General features: G+C 43.9%; 1 pseudogene; it reads left to right on the top strand.

Annotated features, from left to right (window-relative positions):
* The first annotated feature begins 516 nt into the window (after positions 1 to 516).
* Positions 517 to 10063, top strand: part of LOC123049426 (syn-copalyl diphosphate synthase-like) — an 11988-nt pseudogene continuing 2441 nt past the window's right edge.

Here is a 10063-nt window from a genome sequence, read left to right as displayed (position 1 = left end):
TGAGCGCATGATCAGTGCATCCAGTAAAACAGCCGGATACCGTCCCAAGATAAAATTCGAATAAAACGGACGTCTAACTTAGGTCGTACATGGAAGTTAGCCTGAATGATTGCATTGAATGGGCGACGTCCGGCCGAATGTCCGCAGAGACGTACGAACACTCTGTGGACATTTTTGAAGGCACCCGACCGTTGATCACCGTTAAAGATGCCGTAAGGTCAATGCGTTTATTTATTTAAAGGAAAACGAGCATCGTTTCTGACGTGATCAGTGCATTTGTCCGTTAGTCCTGTGTAAGATTCTTGTACGAGATACCTCGAAACAGAACATATATGTTCTTGTAGAGTACTAAATTAGGGGTTGACAAGCTTGATGAGGATGCATGATAGCTATCTCGATTTAGAAACAAGCGGTACCATGGAGCTATCAAAGATTTCCTATTCCTCAATGATAGCGACAAGCCAACATCCAGAAAGGTTGCCACAAAAGGGGGCAGGGGCCGGAGAGTCGAAGGATATGGCGACGTTTACCGCTGCAGTCCGACATGTTCTGGTGCTCAACGAGCCGACGTCCGAGCCATGGCAAAAACTTTCCCTGCACCTACACTCTCGGCGTCGACGATGCGGTAATCATGATCTATGAAAACAATAATACATATTCCGTTCCTTAACTTGTTGATTAGTGTGGATTTGATCCTTCGTTTTTAAAACCAGACAAGCCCCCCTAAGGTTGGGACTTTGGAGTGATGTTGAACTAGAAATTTAGGCCGGAAATTTCTTTACGCGTACCACATCTAATAGTGATAATGTGGTTATGTTCATCATTTTAACTTGATATTCCATATGACTTGGATGTTCTTTTCCGCTTGTCATGCCTGATATATTCAGGGCTCGTGCTAAGTACCAAATCTCCATCATATCCTGAGGCGGAAGTGCATGAATGGAAAGGTGGTGAATACATACAACACACGGTGAGCTTATATACATATGAAGTAACTCATTTTGAGCTGAATAATCACCAATACTATTACGCACAAGCTGACAAACATACATATTGAACGAACCCTGAACAAAACTTCCTACAGGGTGAACCAAGCGAGATGCAGCAGATGATCAATGACATAAGAATGGCACTGAGGTCATTGGGCGATGCTGAGACGTCAATGAATGTTTCAGCCTACGACACGGCGTTGGTCGCCCTTGTTAAGAACCTTGACGGAGGAGATGGACCGCAATTCCCCTCGTGCATCGACTGGATTGTTCAAAATCAACTACCAGATGGTTTGTGGGGTGATCCTGCTTTCTTTATGGTCCAAGATCGGATGATCAGCACCCTAGCTTGTGTGGTGGCAGTTAAGTCTTGGAACATTGACAGCGACAACTGTGAAAGAGCTTCGTTTTGATCAAACTTCTCCTTTTACCTACACGGCTTCTTATTTTGTTCATTAATCAGACAAAGGGAAAATATTTGCACAAGCGAAAAAGAGAAAAAACTGAGAAGTAAGCCTAACTTAATCAACTCTTGTTCGTGGTATCATCATATTACCAAAGGAGAGCCACTGATACAACACTCATATACTAGATACATGATTTCTTCTTCAAGAACATATATATCATCTTGTTGATCTTAGTCGAGTGAGACTTTGTTTTTGTCTATACTTGTGAAATTTTACATTGAGATCCATGCAAAAAAAGACAGTTTTTTTTTTCCTTTTTACATGTTATATCACTTGACTGAGACTTCATTAAGTCTTAGTCGACTGAGACCAGCCACACCCTTTGTATTATAGTCTGTATTTTGAAGGTGTTGTCAGGTTTTCACCCCATAGTACACTTCGCTGAAAGTGTACAGGTTCTTTGACGGTGTTTGAACTCTCTCCCCCTTTCTCCTTTCTTGACTGTCAAAGTATTGTTGTATTTTCGTTATGCTTAGTAAAAGAAAGTGGCGTGCATTGCTCGATCCATAGACTGAGGTCATCCTCCTTTTCAGAAAGAAAAGTAAAGGAAAGGGGGGTTAGCCCGCTTAAAAAAACACATATATCAAGCCCTCAACATCTTTTATTCATTTTCAAAGGAAAGACCAAATGTGTAATTTAGAGATGACCATTTCTGTTGTAGGTGTGTCATTTATCCAAGAAAATATGAGCAGGTTGGTAGAAGAGGAACAAGATGTTAGATGGGAAGCGTTCCTACTCCCTCGTGAGGGAGCCGCGTGTGTATATATTGATCTGGGGTAGGAAACGCCCCTGCCGTGGCTTACAAGAAGATTACCGATCTCTTGGGGATTCGGTTTGTTACAAAGGAGATAGGAGAAACTACGGGAGAGGAAGAGATAGAGTTAGTTTGAGATTACAAGAATATATCTCTAATTCTAACACCCTCCCTTAATCTCAACTATCCTACATTAAGATTCTTCTTAAATTCCTCGAAGGGCTTGACTGGCAAAGCTTTAGTGAATCCATCTGCAACTTGATCTCTGGAAGGAATGAATCGTATGTCTAACTTCTTTTCTGCAACCCTTTCTCTTACAAAATGAAAATCAATTTCTATATGCTTGGCTCTGCCATGGAACACTGGATTTGCAGAAAGATATGTGGCTCCCAAGTTGTCACACCACAAACATGACACACGATGCTGCTTAACTCCCAACTCATTGAGCAATGATTCAACCCAAATGATTTCAGCAGTAGCATTTGCTAGTGACTTGTATTCAGCTTCAGTACTTGACCTGGAAACTGTGGCTTGTTTTCTGGCACTCCAAGAAATGAGATTTGAGCCAAAGAAAACTGCAAAACCTCCAGTTGACTTCCTGTCATCACTGCATCCTGCCCAGTCAGCATCAGAGAAAGCACTAACAAGGGATGAGTTAGAGCGTCTGAACTGAAGACCTAAACTCACAGTGTGCTTTATATACCGTACAATTCTCTTAACAGCTATCCAGTGTACAGTGGTAGGTGCATGAAGATACTGACAAACCTTGTTAACAGCAAAGGATATATCTGGTCTTGTCAGTGTCAGATACTGCAAAGCTCCTACTGCACTCCTGTATCTTGTGCTCTCTACTTCCTTAAGTGGCTCTCCTTCAAAAGCTGAAAGTTTTTCTGAAGAAGACAATGGTGTAGGTGAAGGCTTACAGTCCTTCATCCCCATACGAGCTAGGAGTTCAGTGGCATATTTTTCCTGATTCAGTACTATGCCATCTTGAATCTTCTTAACTTCAATACCTAGAAAGAAGTATAGATCACCAAGGTCCTTCAAGGCAAACTGTGAACTCAGATCACTCAAAAGAGCATTAGTAGCATTTTGAGAGGAGCTTGCAACTATGATATCATCAACATATATTAACACAAATATAGTTATACTTGCTTTTTTGTAGATGAACAGTGATGTATCAGCCTTGGATGCAACAAAACCAAGGTACTTCAACTGAGAGCTCAACCTTGAATACCATGCCCTTGGTGCCTGCTTCAAACCATAAAGTGCCTTGTCAAGCTTACACACATAATGAGGTGTTTTCTTACTTTCATACCCAGGTGATTGTCTCATGTAAACCTCCTCTTCCAGAACACCATGCAAAAACGCGTTCTGAACATCTAACTATCTCAGACTCCATCCTCTGGACACAGCAATTGCTAGCACAAGCCTAATGGTTGCAGCTTTAACAACAGGACTAAAGGTGTCTTCATAGTCCAAACCATAACGCTGTTTGAAACCTTTTGCAACTAAGCGTGCTTTATACCTGTCAATGGTGCCATCTGCCTTTTTCTTGATTCTGTAAACCCACTTACAGTCAATAATATTTTTACCTCGTTTTTCAGGTACAAGATGCCAAGTCTTGTTCCTCATGAGAGCTGAGTACTCCTCATCCATTGCATTTTTCCATCTTGAATCCCCTAAGGCATCTTCTAACCTTGCCAGTTCTCCTGTGATATACAGCATACCATATGGAATAGTGCCGTCAGTTCTAACCTTTGGATTTCGTATACCTTTCTGAAGTCGAGTCGTGACACGTGGAGCCGTAGCTAGAGGTGGCACAGAAGCTGATGCAGCAGGACTAGCCGCAGAGGATCCTGGGGATGCCTCAGATTCGCTTTCCACAGCGAATCCCGATCCGAGCCGTGTGGCCTGTGATGTGGCCGACCCACCAGAAGCAGCAGCCGCAGAAGATCTTGCGCTGCTGGCCTGCACGCGCGCGTGGGTCAGGGATCCCGATGCTGACCCGGATCCGCCTATCGCTGTCGACGCGTTGGGCCCGCGCGTGGGACGCGGTGCGGGGCGCGGAGTTTCGTCGCGATGCGGTGACGCGTCGCCCTCCAACTGGCGCTGCATGCTCCTGCCTGGCGCGCGATCCAGAGCAAATATGCGCGCTTGATCCGAGGCGACCTGGCGCACAGGAGTTCTAGGTGACGGCGGATCTGCTTCGTGCTCCGCGCCTGCTCCGTCTTCTTCTGGCACATGCAATATAAGCTCGTTTTCTTCAAAATTTTGAGCATTTTCTGCACCAATTTCTGCACCGATTTCTGCTGCATGATCCTGCATACAAGGAGACATGGTTCCACTAGTAGGATCATCAGTTGGGTTAGTACAATTGTCGCCCCCATGATCAATGTTTTGGAGATGTGGTGGAAGAAGAAGTAATTCTTTCTTGAGAAGTGCTCCGGCATTGGGATGAAGAGATGCAAAAGGATAAACAGATTCATCAAACACAACATCTCGAGAGATATAAACTCTACCAGTGGAAACATCAAGACATTTGACTCCTTTGTGGATTGGACTATATCCAAGAAACACACACTTTTTGGAACGGAATGCAAGCTTACGTGTATTGTATGGGCGAAGGTTAGGCCAACAAGCACAACCGAAGACACGAAGTGTTTTATAGTCAGGAGTTGTACCAAAAAGATGTGTGATGGGAGTTTCAAACTTGATGACTTTACTAGGGAGTAAATTAATGAGGTATGTGGCAGTCAAGAATGCCTCATCCCAGAACTTTAGTGGCATGGATGCGTTTGCTAGTAGAGCTAACCCTACTTCAACAACATGGCGATGTTTCCTTTCGGCCGAGCCGTTCTGTTGATGTGCATGAGGGCATGATACATGATGTGATATGCCAAGCTCTTGAAAAAAGAGATTGAGTTTATTGTATTCACCTCCCCAGTCGGTTTGCATAGCAATAATCTTAGTGTTTAGTTTCCGCTCAACGGGGTTTTGAAAGTTCTTGAAAACTTGAAACACTTCGGATCGTTTCTTAAGAAGATAGATCCATGTAAATTTGCTATAGTCATCGATGAAGCTAACATAATACGAGTGTCTACCAACAGAGGTGGGAGCTGGCCCCCAGACATCAGAAAAAACAAGTTGCAAAGGTGCAGTAGAAACACTAAATGAAATAGGATATGGCAACTGATGACTTTTAGCTTGTTGACATGGATCACAAATAGACTCAACATTAGACTCATGAGAGTGGGGAAGTTTATTCTTGCTAAGAACGAGCTTGACAATAGCTGATGAAGGATGACCTAATCTACTGTGCCACTTTGCTGAAGAAGGCTTGACAGCAACAAAAGCTTGTTTATTCAGTGATGATGACGAAGATATGAGTGGGTAGAGACCTCCCACACACTTGCCCCTAAGAAGCACTCTCCTCGTGTCCAAGTCCTTTACCAAAAGAAATAAGGATAAAACTCAATAAGAACACGATTATCAAGAGTAAATCTATGAACTGAAAGGAGATTTTTTGATGTTGAAGGGACATATAGAACTCTTTTTAGATGCAAATTCTTTATGGGGGTTTTGACAATTGAACTACCAACGTGAGTGATTTTCATACCAGAACCGCTAGCAGTATGCACTTGGTCGTGTCCACGATACTTGTCTCTGATCGTCAGCTTCTCGAGCTCCCCTGTGATGTGATTTGTGGCGCCCGTGTCCGCATACCAGTTGGTGTCGACACCATAGGAGTCGGTGACCATATTAGCCCCCTTCTCCTCATGTTCATCTTCATCATCATACCGATGCCAACAATCACGAGCACCTCCTGGATGATGTTTGAAGCAAATCTGACATTCTGAATAGTCTCGAACCTGCTGACGCTGTTGTTGTGGACGACCGCGGCCACCACTGCCGCTGCTATTTCTACCAGATGGAGTTGGGGAGGGTCGCCTGCCTCGGCCGCGCCCCCTGCTGTTGCTACGCCCACGGCCTCTGTTGTAGCCGCGCCCGCGCCCCTGTAGGCTAGGTTTGCCGAGGTTTTGAATCCTGCATTTGGACCGTCACCGAGCATCTCCACGCGCTGATCAAACGCTGCAATCTGGGCGAACAGATCATCTACTGAAATCTGGTTTTTAACTGCGCCAATGGCTGCCACAACAGGGTCATAGTCCCTGTCAAGCCCAGCGAGGACGTAATCCACCATCTCAGGGTCCGAGACGGGGCGTCCTGCTGCTGCAAGCTCATCTCCCAGGTTCTTCATCCTGGAGATGAAGGCACTACTAGACATAGAGCCTTTTTTGGTGTTGGTGATGGCGATCCGCAGATTGGTGATGCGCGATTGGGACTGCGAGGCAAACAAGGTGGTGATGGCAGTCCAGAGATCGAAGGTCGTCTCCTTGCTCGCAACTTGGGCGAGAATCTCCATTGACAGGGAGTTCAGGAGGTGACTAAGAACTTGTTGATCCTTCGATATCCACTGAGCGTACAGAGGATTGGGCTCGGTGGTGACGGTTTTGTCCGTCTGCTGCTGCTGCACCGTCTTCGATGGTGCTACGTCTGATCCGTCCAGGAGGCCGGTGACCTGCGGTCCTCGCAGGCCCGGCATAACCTGTGCCTTCCATAGGATGAAATTGGTCTTGGTGAGCTTCTCTGATGGGAGAGCGCCAAGGTTGAGGGAGACGGTTGATGACGACGACATGGCGAGGGTGAGCGAGGAAGGATGGTGAGGGCGATCGAGGAAGGAGGTAGCTGGCTAGATCGATAGGAAGAGGATGGCTCTGTATACCATGTTAGATGGGAAGCGTTCCTACTCCCTCGTGAGGGAGCCGCATGTGTATATATTGATCTGGGGCAGGAAACGCCCCTGCCGTGGCTTACAAGAAGATTACCGATCTCTTGGGGATTCGGTTTGTTACAAAGGAGATAGGAGAAACTACGGGAGAGGAAGATATAGAGTTAGTTTGAGATTACAAAAATATATCTCTAATTCTAACACAAGACTGGATGCCATCCGGCTTCGAGATTAACTTCCCAGCCCTCCTAGAGAAGGCCAAGGACCTGGATTTGGACATCCGGTATAATCATCCTGTTTTGGAAGAGATATATGTCAAGAGGAATCTAAAGCTCTCTAAGTATGCGTACCTACATGCCTAAACCTGGATTTCATTTGTACATTGATATGTTACTAAGCAATCATCTGACTCAAATTGTAGGATACCTCTGGATGTACACGCCCTACCAACGACACTACTTTTCAGCGTGGAAGGAATAGCAGCCTTGCAACTGGACTGGGAAAAGCTACTCAAGTTGCGTTTTCCGGACGGCTCCTTTTATTCCTCGCATGCTGCCACAGCTGCTGCACTCAGTCGCACCGGCGACAAGGAATGTCTTGCATTCCTGGAACATCTCGTCAGCAAGTTCAAGGGCGGAGGTAAAATCACTACTTCTTGCACAACCAGCACGAATGCACAATTTTCCCTTGCACTGGCCCATACTAATATTGCCATTCAAATAAATTCCTTTTCTTCCAGTGCCCTGTTGCCACTCTATGGATAATTTTGAGCAACTATGGGTGGTCGATCGGCTGATGCGTCTAGGGATATCAAAGCACTTCACAGCTGAAATTGAGCAATGCTTAGATTTTATTTACAGGTAACGTGAACTGGGTCCTAAAATACATTCAGTCAAGATTTTTAGCCTAACTACTTGTCCGGCCTATATAAAACTAGTTACTCCCCCCTATCCAAGTTAGTTGACGCAGCCTCTATACAATACTTACATTGTATACAGGCTGCCTCAATTAATTCGGACTGGAGGGAATAATTAGCGTGGCCAAACCATCAAAGTATCATAAGATATTATCAAATATATATATGACCCAACCATACATCTTCTCAGAACCTAGTAATTAGGTCATTGCCTACCACAAATGCCCATTTGTAAAAGAATTCATTCTCGACTCCCATGATACCTTTCAAGAAGGATGAATTGGTTGATTCAGCCTGAACCTCAGCGAGAGTTTTAGATTATAGGTATTTATTCCTAGCAAGTCCTATCAAACTCTGATCTTAGTAAGTAGTCTCTTCGTTCATTATTATAAGATGTTTTAGATATTTTAATATGAGATACATACAGACCGAAATGATTGAACAAACACACTAAACGTGTTTACTTACGTCCAATGTTTGTGGTAGACATTGGGTCGCTCAAGGTTTACCTACACGCTAAAACGACATTTCTCTTCTCAAAACGAGTGAGCAAAATATGTTTTTGGTCTCTCAAGTTCCCCAAAAGTATAGATTTAGTCCCTCAAGGTTTTTTGGTAGACATTTGGTCCTTCAAGTCTCAAAACCAGATAAGTTTTGTCAAAACCAGGTTTTGACCATGTTGACCGGGTTTGACCGATGAATAGTAAATTAAAAAATAGCAAAAAGTTGAAAGAAAAAACTGAAATTTTGTGGCAACCAAGAAGCTTGGGTGCGCTAGGTGCGTGAAAATTTGTGTGGTGTTTTGACATTCAAGGAGTCCGTAGCAAAAAAACAAATTATGGCTTAAAAAAGCCAAAATTTGTGTTTTTTTGCTAGAGCTCCTCGGGTGTATTTGACCACAAAAATTTACATGCACCTAGCACACCCAAGCATCTTGGTTGTCATAAAATTTCAGATTTTTTAAAAATTGTTTCCTTTTTTTTGAATTTACTGTTCATCCGTCAAACCAGGTCAACGTGCTCAAAATCTGGTTTTGGACCAAACTTATCTGGTATTGAGACTTTTGAAGGACCAAATGTCTATTAAAAATTCTTAAGGGACCAAATCTTTACTTTTGGGAAACTTAAGGGACCAAAAACATACTTTTCTCTTAGAAAAAAGATAGACCATCTTATAATAGTGAGCAGAGGGATTATCTTATATATATACATTTTCTTAACACACTTATTTCTAATCTCTATATCCTCTACCCCTAGAGGTCCTTGCTCCTTACTCCTTAGGACGACTTATCACATCCCTCCTAGTCAGGGAATTTACGCTTATGTTCAACTTAAAAAATAGAACTTCAAATAATTTGAAAGGCATGGATGCTAGTTTGAGAGGAGCTATATGTGTACACTTTGAACAGCCGCTGGACTCAGAAGGGACTAGCTCATACCGTGCACTGCCCAATCACGGATATTGATGACACGGCCATGGGTTTCCGTCTGCTCCGTCTGCATGGCTACGACGTCACTCCATGTAACTACTCCATCTAGATGGTGCTTTGGCATGCAACTATGTCATGTTGGATCTACTTTGACTAATGTGCATCTACAATAATGCAGCCGTGTTTAAGCACTTCGAGCAGGACGACAAGTTCTTCTGCTTCTCCATGGAGACGGAGACCAACCACGCATCTGTCACCCCAATGTACAACACATACCGTGCTTCTCAGCTCATGTTCCCAGGTGATGATGACGTTTTGGCACGGGCTGGGTGCTATTGTCGAGCATTTCTCAAACAGAGACATGCCTCCAACAAGTTGTATGACAAGTGGATCATCACCAAGGACCTGCTAGGTGAGGTATGTGCCAACCAACTCTAGTTATTTCTGAGCAATTCAGCTAGACCATTGACAATAAAAATTGCCCAAGCCATTGCCATGGATATCATCACTCTTGGCTGCCGGAACATTGGTTGCAAAGAAATGAAAAAATCTTCAGAAATACAAATCCAAACTTTGTTTCGTTCAAGGAGATTTGAGCATTCTCCGTCACATAATTAGGAAGAAGCATAATACTTGCTTCCAAGCTTGGATAGCATCCAAATTCTGAATTTCTGTCATTACGTTGCCTAGAGCTGGTATTGGTTGACCCTTTTTTC

The sequence above is a fragment of the Triticum aestivum genome, chromosome 2D, assembly GCF_018294505.1.
Source record: "Triticum aestivum cultivar Chinese Spring chromosome 2D, IWGSC CS RefSeq v2.1, whole genome shotgun sequence".
NCBI classification, from domain to species: Eukaryota; Viridiplantae; Streptophyta; class Magnoliopsida; order Poales; family Poaceae; genus Triticum; species Triticum aestivum.
The sequence above is the reverse complement of the archived record's forward strand: the minus strand, read 5'-3'. Positions and strand labels throughout refer to the sequence as shown.